Source organism: Erpetoichthys calabaricus, chromosome 7, assembly GCF_900747795.2.
Source record: "Erpetoichthys calabaricus chromosome 7, fErpCal1.3, whole genome shotgun sequence".
Lineage (NCBI taxonomy): Eukaryota > Metazoa > Chordata > Cladistia > Polypteriformes > Polypteridae > Erpetoichthys > Erpetoichthys calabaricus.
Genome location: NC_041400.2, coordinates 108,789,314 through 108,798,061, shown reverse-complemented (window position 1 = coordinate 108,798,061; position 8,748 = coordinate 108,789,314). Strand labels below are relative to the sequence as shown.

The window sequence follows — 8,748 nt, the reverse complement described above, 5'->3', positions numbered from 1 at the left end:
TTTATTTTATATCTACCTCTTCCTCCTCGGCTACTGTTGATCTGAGATATTTGTTATTTTCCACTCTTTTGTGCCTTTCTTCCTGGAGGTTAACTTGTCCTTTAAATCTTAGATATTCTGTCTTTTCCTACTGATCTTAAGGTGTCCATCCTCATAGTACTAATCCACTGCTCCATTTTCCTTTCTACAATATTTTGCTTGTGATGTATTGCATGATGTCATCTGCAAATAGCATATGGGGCCAATGTACTATCCCCCTAAAAACAATATCCTAAACTAGAGTAAAAAGATATGACTTTACGATGATCCTTGATGCAACTCAACCTTAACTGTAAATCCATTTGTTATTCCTAGACTACTTCTCACTTGTGTTTAGGCATCCTCATACATATCTATAACAATCTTTACTCACATCTCTGGTAGTCCCTTGTCTCTCTCTCTCTCCTCTCTGTCACTACAGGTAGATGCTATTTATTACTGCTTAAGTGCCGGTGACCACTTAGTCATTACATGAATTTGGTATTCATATAAATTTTAGGATAAACATATTCTAGTCACTGGCAAAGCCTAAATCTTTCATCCAACTTTAGTGTCACCTTTAGCTAAGGCTTATCCTGGTAACACTGTATACAAAGCAGAAACTGTCCCTGCATTAGGCGTCAGTCCATTGTATGGTTAAAAACATGTTCATGCTGTACATGCCGATGGTCTGCTTTCATCCTTTCTGTTTCAACCCCACCTGAATTTATTAATTTCTGTGTTTTGGAGAAAGACGCTTATCCCATCAGCATCAAGTGGTATGCAAGAGCCGATCCTTGACAGGGCAGTTTATTACTGGACACGGTTATATCTGAGCGGGTTTTCCTGTCACATTTATAAAATGTGCGGGTTAGGATCAATAGCACCTCTTAACCAGCCTGGAATGAATGAGCGTGTTCACAATAGACTGGCACTGTCCTTCTCTGTGCTCCAATTTCTAACATTTTTAGATGTTCACAAGTTACTGGAGATTACATTTAGAAAAGGATGTGACATTCTTCAGATATTTTAGGTCATGTGATATGTACTTAATTATTATTTTTTAATTAGCCAAAGGCAAGTTACATGGGATAGGAGTGAATAGTGTTTACCTCACCCTACTGGGGGATGTGAAATTTGGCAGTTATGCTTCTCCTAAAGGTAAGTATCTTTCTATCTCCACAGAAAATTCAGCTTATTAATTCAAATGAACTTTCTTCACTTTCGTATTCCTGTGGCAAATGTTGATACCTTTCTGTCTGTACGAAAAGTTTACTCATTTCAAATGCATTTTCTTCACTTTAATGTTCCTGCGGCAAATGTTAACAGAACACTATGCCCTTGCTGAAGTCCCGACACAAATGCCATGGCCAACAAAGTTCCTGCTGGCTCCAAAGCACTGGCTTCCTTTCTGCTTCAAAAAAACCTTACAGACGTGAAAGTAAACACTCCAAAATTCGTGTCTAAGATAATTAGGCGATTCATTCATTATTCCTTCAGATTTAGTTTATGTTAGTTAGTGTTTTCAGAGAATGTGGTCTACCATTTCAAGGAAAACGGGGCACATTTTGGTTATAATTAACTATTATAATAGCAAATGACAGTAAAAAAAAATGCCATTTGGTTAGGGTTGCAAGAACAGGATGTGTGGCGGGGTAGAGGTAAAATGTGTTATCTGAAGTTAGTTTAGTTGTAGATGCTAGTTTTGGGAATGCAGTATTTATAAAAAATAACACCTTATATTTCCCGGCTTTGTTACACAAAACACGCCTTTTCAGTGGTACATGTTAAATGTGCATAAACGTATTTAAGAAAAAAGGATCAAAATGAATTCTGACATTGTAGCCTAAAAAAATGAAAAAAAAGAATAATAATAAAAGTGCATCGGGACCAGCTGAATAAAATAAGGTAAGGCTTAAATCCGGTGTTCGCTAGGTTCAGCTTAAAACCGTTATCCCGTAGGTTCAATTTCTGAGTGGATTAAAGGCTGATCTCGTGCCATTTTCATTAATTACCTTGGTGGGCATTGCCGTGCAGCAAGGCGCTAGTGCGTTACCGTCGCGCACAAATAAAGGAGACCGCCTGGCTGGCAAGCGTGCTAATGAAAAGGAGAGCGTGTGAGCTTTAGGAAACCGCATTTCCTCGAGCTGCCTGAAAATCTAAGTACCCCGCTTCCGGTAGAAAGAGGAAAAGTGAGCGGAGCCCGAGTCGAGCTGCCAGATTCATCCACAGAGCCGACGGGGCGAGATCGGAAGCACGAGCAGTCGCGGTGAGTTATGACTTAAGATATGAGGAAACCGTTAGATACTTCAGCTAGGGTGATTTTCATATATATGCATTCCCCACCCCCTTTTCGCCCTGACATTGCATGCAGTGTTGCAGTTCAATATTATGCTAAAGAGGAGCTGCAGAAATAAAAAGATGCGGGATCTGCTGCGTTGATTAGGCGTTCTTGTAAATAACATAGATTGTAGAAAAGCCAGTTCTTTGTGTGCATGTCCTCTCTTTCTTCTTTTCTTTGATGAGGGGTCACTTAAGGCTGTTCTCAATAGACTAGTGCGCTTGTCCGTTACTCGCTCCTTCTCTTGCTATGCTGTCCCCTTTAAGAATAAGGGGAATCTTCTTGACTGCAGTTGTGGACCCCCGAGCGCTCCGCTCCGTACACTCCGTGCGCAATTTTAGTAGGATAGGGATGCTAGTGAAGCCGAATGGGGACTTGAACGCAGCCTCTGCCGGTACGCTAACGCTTGTAATCAATGTTGCATGTAATGTATTTTTTATCACCATAATGCAATAATGGTACTACTGTATAACAAGTCTTTGAAGACAAAGACCAATCTGGACGCCGTCGCACAAACAGTAAAGGAAACTCCAAAGAGCTGTTGTTTGTTTCTCATAATTACAAGTGCAATTTTTGTGTCTGTGTGTGTGTGTGTGTGAGTGTGTGAAATTAGCTCGGGAAAGGGGGTTTAATGGAAAAGGGGTGCGTCTTGAATCCGTCAGCTTGTTCTGAGGTTTCGCCAGAAAATTCTCTTTCTTTCGTTCCGTTCTTTCATTTCGCAGATTAAAAAAATGTCATCTATTTATGTTTGAATATAAAGTCTATTTATTTAATAAACAATCGCCTGTCTCAAACGGAGGTGAAGAAAACCAATCGATTCTGAGCACAATGAGGTTGAACAGATGGGGGGATTGACTGAAGCTGACTAGAGGATCAGAGTCCGTCTCTGAAATAACGGTCCCCGTGTTGAGCTTTTTACTCGTTAATCTGTTTCCGGACAGATCAGGTGGCTGAAACATTTATACATTGTTTCTCGGGACAGTTACTGGTGGAAAGTGCTGTTGTGATATGTAGAATTAGTACTTGCAGAATGATTTTTGGATACCATTTAAGAGTTGGCATTTCACACTATTAAGCCGGTCGATTTGTCGGTCTGCTTTCAATACCGTGCATTGTACCTGGTGAACATGTCATGCTATTTCATTATCATTCAGTTTTGTGCTTCTGCAATCCTCGGTTGCATGTTTTTAATTTTATTTAGTGCTGCTCTTCGTTTTCTGAATGCATAAACTTGCGTTATTCATTTTTCTTAATAATGAAATGTATGGCAAACAATAAGGCTTGTAGTTGGTTGAGGAACTATCACGTGGCTCTGTTATTTTTTTCTATAAATTCCACAATGCGAGTTTGCATAGAAGTTGATTTTTCACTGACAACCGAATAAAAATGTTCAAGCGTGCTGCTTTTGTACATATTATTACATCAGCGATCACTTACAGTGAAATACTTTCCCAATGGCCAAATAAGAAAACCTATTACAATTAAGCGATCAATAAATGTTAAATTAAATAATAACTACAATGCTCTGCAGTTGTATATATTTTATGCTGATGTGCTGGTCTTAATGTAATATTCTTTTATGACAGAGATTTTTTTTTGCTTTTGGTAATAGAGTGGTAGCTTTTTCAAGCCCTTTTTATCCATTGTTCAATTAAGTATTAAGGGAAGTGTGTTTCCTGAGTCACAAGACAGAGAGTTTAAATTACATATTTGCTCCAGTGTGCACAGAACAAACTAATTAGATACATGAAAATGAATACACAGTTGCTAACATCTTATTCTTATATTTAATCTTCTTCATAATGTAATATAATGTAATGCCTGGAGGTAAGTAGTATGCTGCAAAAAATAATTTAACTTTATTAATTTTTTAATGTGCCACCTGCTTCCGTGCACGTTAATTTAAAGGTGTAAAATGTTAGATGAACACAGTTTTCAGAGGTAGCAGTTATTATAAAGAAAAAAAAATTAAATATTTGTGGATTTATTTTTAATAGCAGTAATTTAATACCTAGATGCTTTGTCCACTGAGTTCCAACACCTTGCTTGTACGTGAGTTCATTTTTGGCCCTTTTGGGAACTTATGACAGCAAGTGCATTTCCAGAAAAGAAAAGGTGTGTCTGTCCCACCACAACAGAAAGGGTGCTGCAGGTGACTGGAAATCTGGCCAGTCTGTAAAACATCTAGCAGCCAAATGGGGTCCAAGTAATGTGTCTCTGCCTGCAACCGGGCAGTACCACAGAACAGGGCTTGGAAAGGTGGAAGATCCTTGCTGAGGGATACAGGATTGGGCAGAGTCATATTAAAGAAGACCCTTGCTGAGGGATGTGAGACGGGGTGGAGTCAGATGTCAGACTCTCACCAATTAAGAAATGGGGCCTCACTGAGGGATGTAGATTTGGGAGGACTAAAATGTGGGTGGAGTCAGATTTCAGACTTTTATCATATATGGGAATATCCTTGCTGAGGGATGTGAGACGGGGTGGAGTCAGATGTCAGACTCTCACCAAATAAGAGAGGGGGCCTTACTGATTAAGATGTGGGTGGAGTCAGAGTTTAGACTTTTATCATATATGGCAATATCCTTGCTGAGGGATGTGAGGTGGGGAGGAGTCAGACACGGGCAGAGTTGGATGTCAGACAAACCAATAAAAGATGGACTTTGCTGATGGCTGTGAGAAGAGAAAGGATCAGACATGGGATGGCTAGATGTCAGTTATAGTCCAAAGCTGAAAGCTTTTCTAGATGAATGTTTAAAGGCATTGAGTTTATTTGTCTCATGGGTCATGGGCCTTTAATAGTATTAACACAGTGGGTAAGAAGCCTTGGCAACATCAGTGTTTAAAATCTTCTCTCTCATGTACTGCACCAAGTCCTTCCTTTTGCCTGTCTTTGCCCTTACCCCTCTTAACTTGGCCTTTTGCTAAGCAACATTAATTATGTAACAGTGGCATTATAGGCAGTTGCAGGGGAAATAAAATGGGAGCTTGCATGGTGGCATTGCTACAAAATTCCCTTAAGTGTATGTGCCAGTCTGTCATGCCCACAGATGTGGACACTTCAGCAGAGCACCCTGGTGTTGGATTTTGTCCAAAAAAAAAATGTTTCAGAGGTAGGTTGGTAAGCACAAACCATGGTTGGTATACAGATCAAAACATGCCTTAAAAAGGTGTAACGCCCATAACCCAAAAGAGAATTTGAAAGAATCTGTACAACATTAGAGTTGTTGTTTCAAGACAGTCATTCAACTTTAACCAATTAGTTTAAAACTAAGCCATTGACATTATAAAGGGGGGATTTATGATCATAGGTGCACAATTTAACAGTGTTTAATAATAATAATACTAAAAAAATATGGATTTCTTAGAATTTCATACAACAAATGTTGCACACGTTTTTGTGAATTGCAAAGGAAGGTTTTATTATTTCAAATGCAAATTTGGGATAATCCTTATTTTTTTCAATCACTTCCTTGTGTATGAGGTCAGATAGTGAGTTGAATTTCCCCTCAGGGATTAACACGTATATTACAACACATCAAATCAAAGTGGATTGGTTGAAAGTTGGAACAACAACACTGATATTGTTCCAAGGAGTTTCAAAAACCTGTCAACATCAGATCATCAGTCGTGATTAAGGTATACAAATAGTACAAAACAAATCATAAATTCAACGTTGTGCACTATGTTTAAAAAAAGGACAACAACACTAGAATCACAAAATAAAAAATCAAAGAATTCAAAGGACAGGTCAAATAGCTCAAGAGTTACGCTTATATGCAAGAATAACACAAATGGGGACATTGCAAACGCACAAAACACACAATGGTAGGGTAGGGCAATACCATCACCCAAACTTGCTTTTGAATTTCCCGTCTTGTCATGTGACAGCTATGTTATTAGTGTTGCATAGCAACAGACACAGATCAGATTGAATGACCCCTGCAAATTCCCAATACCTTTAATTTGAGCAAGTGAAGTTATAAAGTAAATTACAGAATTTGGAGAAGTTAGGTGAGGTGGAGCAAAGACTGAGTGACACAAGTTTGATTAACCAGTGGTGTGAAGTTCTGAGTAGGTGATGTAAGTGTTTAATGGTATTTGCAAGGTGGGCAAATTAGTCTGAACCTTTGAATTTTAGAAGATAAAAGAGCTCAGACTGATGGGTAAAAGGAGAATTCACCCTGTGTTATCTCATTCGACAATATCTCCTTGGAACGTCTATCTATCTATCTATCTATCTATCTATCTATCTATCTATCTATCTATCTATCTATCTATCTATCTATCTATCTATCTATCTATCTATCTATCTATCTATCTATCTATCTATCTATCTTTCCTGAACTGAGGAAAGGGATTTATAATATCACTTATTTGACTACCAGTAACTGAAGAGTGCATACAGTGTTGTCCATTTTTCATCGTTTAACATGCATTAAGTTAAAGTGAAGTAACATTGAGGGTAGTAAAAAACCTTTAGTGACAATCTTTTTTAATGGTCAGGACCTTTGGTAAATGGTACTTTGTGTAAACTGTTTAGGATTTTGTTTAAAATAAATGGCCACATTGTACATCAGCATGCCTCAGTCTAAATAAACTTTTTTTGGCACATGTGGAACTTTATACTTCGGAGTCACTGAGTTGCAAAAAGGTTATCAGTGTGATAGATCTGACTACAGGCTGCTTGTCTTTCAGTTATGGATTTAACTGAGCAACATTTTAAAAAAGCCAATCTATTTTTCTAGTCTGCCTAATTGTTCTCATCTGCAGGTGGTGAGTAATAAGAAAGAGAAATTTTGTCCATTTATAAAATGCCATGTTGCTTTGCAAAGCACACAAAGCTGGCAAACATACAGTTTCCACAGGAAATGCTTGCATTCTTTTCAGAGCCGTGGCTGAAGGACTTTCTGAAAATGCATTTTTTTTTATTCTTTAGTGGTAGAAAATCTTTAATGTGTTATGTTTGAAGTACCATATTTATGTTGTGTAATTAACTGGGTATTGGTATGGAATGAAGGCCTTCCACTGTTCTGTATATCACCATTTGTACATATTTTTGAACATGACAGCCTTTCTACATTCCCCAGGTTTAACAGGCAATATTTATGCAAGTTTAGTTAAAGACATCATAACCAAATGTTTTGCTTTATTGTCTTCTTTAGGCATTTTATTCCAAAAATGTTCTACCTAGACTTTCTCTTTAAGCAGAACCTTATGTGACAGACGACTGCAGCATAACTGTCGTTTTTTTGCCAGTCATTATATTAGTTTGATGGCAGTTGAGTGCATTGCGGCTCATATTCCCTGTCGTACAGTTTTATTTATTTATTTATTTATTTTCCTTGGTTTCAGTCTTGTGCTGAGTTGCCAGAAATTGAAATGGATCTGTGTGGGCCAAAATAAAACAAGCTGCAGTTTCAAAATTTACTGTAATGTTTGTAAATGAAAATGTAATTCAAATTGTCAAAAAGTTTATACAACTTTACTTATCTGGATTAGTTCACTTCTGATGTTCTGAAGAGCATGAATGCTACTACAGGAGCAGCTTTGTTTTTAAGTGTCAATTTCATGTGAGGATGTTTGCATATAGGTGGAGCTGCCACATGCACTTGATAAGTGAATTATTTTCTAATAATTATTATTGTTTTCAGGTCATAGACACTTTCCGCTGTCACTTGTTAAGACCAGCTGGTCACAGCACTGTGTATGTACACTGTAGCTGTTGTGGATTCAATACAGTTTGAGTTTAATTCAATGAAAGTTTATTTTCAAAAGAGGGATATTTAGTTTGTTAGCAGGATTTTACAGAGACATCACATTGCAAACAGTGCACAAGAACTCAGCCATCAACCATAAACTTTGAGCAAATAAATAAAATATAGTAGTAAACATAACACTTATGGTATAACATCAGACTGTAACTATCTTATATATAAACGTCTACGCGTGGAAGTGTGTGTGTGTATCTGGCCCGGAAGTGAGAGGTGGAGTTGGGGTTAGGGCTCCACCTCAGTGGAAACAGAAAACCAGTTTTGCCACTAATAACACAAGCGGGGCAAACACGTCAGCAAAACGAAACATCAAAAGAAAAACAAAGTGGCTTAGCCACTAACATTGGCAAAACGGTCTCCCTTTTACTTTTCCTCCTGCCGCAAATACAAAAGAAAGGTGAGCACGTCTGCAAAATGAAACCTCCGAAGAAAGACAAAGTCACTTAGTGGCTAACATCGGCAAAATGGTATCCCTTTTACTTTTCCTCCTGCTGCTAATGCACAAGCAATGCGAGCACATCGGCTAAACGAAACCTCCTAAGAGTGAGATACCCAGAGTAGTTCCTTTCAATTACCTGACATTTCTACATTTCAATTTTTTTTCTGATGATTTCA

General features: G+C 38.1%; 1 protein-coding gene across 2 annotated transcripts in view; it reads left to right on the top strand.

Annotated features, from left to right (window-relative positions):
• The first annotated feature begins 2,107 nt into the window (after window positions 1-2,107).
• The window catches only part of sncaip (synuclein, alpha interacting protein), a 250,325-nt gene continuing 243,684 nt past the window's right edge, over window positions 2,108-8,748 (top strand). Inside the window, exon 1 of one of the 2 annotated variants that reach the window (XM_028805251.2) lies at window positions 2,108-2,287. The gene's annotated coding sequence lies outside the window, so the exon portion shown is untranslated. The remainder of the gene's footprint in view (window positions 2,288-8,748) is intronic. The other variant, XM_028805252.2, reaches the window with a different exon arrangement.